This window comes from Ambystoma mexicanum, chromosome 1q, assembly GCF_040938575.1.
Source record: "Ambystoma mexicanum isolate Mex_15411 chromosome 1q, UKY_AmexF1_1, whole genome shotgun sequence".
NCBI lineage: Eukaryota > Metazoa > Chordata > Amphibia > Caudata > Ambystomatidae > Ambystoma > Ambystoma mexicanum.
The window spans coordinates 354,024,915-354,026,496 of record NC_090922.1 but is presented as its reverse complement, the minus strand read 5'-3'; positions in this window follow the sequence as shown (position 1 = coordinate 354,026,496).

Genomic DNA, 1,582 nt, shown 5'->3' with positions numbered 1-1,582 from the left:
CACTCCCGAGAGTTTGGTGGTTCAGGCAGCTACGGCCACCTCGAGGCAGGCGGTGTACCCTACCATCCCTCCTGATAGGGGGATGACAAAAGCTTTGATGGTTGGGCACGCAAGGTGTTTTCTGCGGGGAGTATGGCACTGAAATCAGCCAACTCCACTTGTGCCTTGGCAAGATTTTCACACACTCTGTGGAACTGTGTTTCTCTTGCGGCTGAACATATTCCCGAGGGAGAAGAAAGCGAGGGGTTCCTTGCTCTCGTGCAAGATGGCAAGGATGCCATGGGTAAATCCCTTCAGTCGGGTTTGGACATGACCGACAGTGTTAGCCGGTCCATGAATGCGAGCACCGTTATATGCAGATTTGCGTGGTTGCGGAAGTCGAGTTTTACTCTGGATGTGCAAGCCGTCTTTTGAACATGTCTTTTGATGGCGCGCATTTGTTTGCCAGCAAGGTTGACGAGAGCCTTGAGAGGTTGCAGACCTCAAAAGCTGTGGCAAAATCTTTAAGCGCAGCCGTGCGTCAACCTCTGCCTTTTCGTCCTAGGGGACAGCAGTGGAGGGGAGGTTCTTTTCGTTACTACTCCTCCTTTGGTAGAACGAGAGGAGCTGCCATTCAAAGGGGCTAGCGTAAGAGTACCCGTGGTTGTCGGGGAAATAGAGGTGCCAAAGCCACTCAGGCAGTTTGCCTTCAGGCGCTGCTGCAGCTGCTTCAAAACAGTCATGAGGCCATGCCCCATGGATCGCCAGTTGGGGGCAGACTGTCTCAGCATCTCGAAGAGTGGCGAAACATTACTTCAGATGCGTGGGTTCTGGATACAATCACCCACGGCTTCTGTCTTCCCTTCCTAAAGCGGCCTCCTGACAATCCACTCGAGAATCTCTCTTTGAAGCTTCCAGATCTACTCCTTGTGCAGAAGATCTTGGCCCTGCTAGAGAAAGGCACTTTAGAACTGGTGCCTGTAGAGGAGAGGAACAAGGGTTGGTATTCCCCTTATTCTTTGATCCCAAAGAAAGATGGGGGATTGAGACCCATCTTGGACTTGCGTTGGTTGAACAAACTTCTCAGGAAAGACAAGTTCAAGATGGTCACTCTTTCTCAAGTCCACCAGGCCCTTCAACTTCAGGATTGGTTGGTGTTTCTGGACCTACAGGATGCTAACTTTCAGGTGCCGATTCATCACAAGCACAGAAAGTACCTGAGGTTTGCGGCTGGCGACTCGCACTTTCTGTTTCGGGTCCTGCCATTCGTATTGACCTCCGCCCGAGGATCTTCACCAAGCTAATGGTGGTGGTGGCAGCATATCTCAGGCGAGGGGGGATTCATGTCTAACCCTACCTGGATGACTGGCTGATCCATGCCCGCTCTCCCGAGCAAGCATTGGCTCACCTTGGTCTCACCTGCCGCTCCCTCCACAGGCTGGGCGTCTCCCTCCATTTCAAGAAGTCGCATCTCACTCCTTCCCAACAGCTCCAGTACATCGGGCTGTGTTGGACACGTCCTTGGGGAAGTGCTCGCCTCCCAAGGTGAGAGCTCATCACATTGTGCAGATGGTGGGCAAGTTTCAACGTGCCCAGAGTCTCC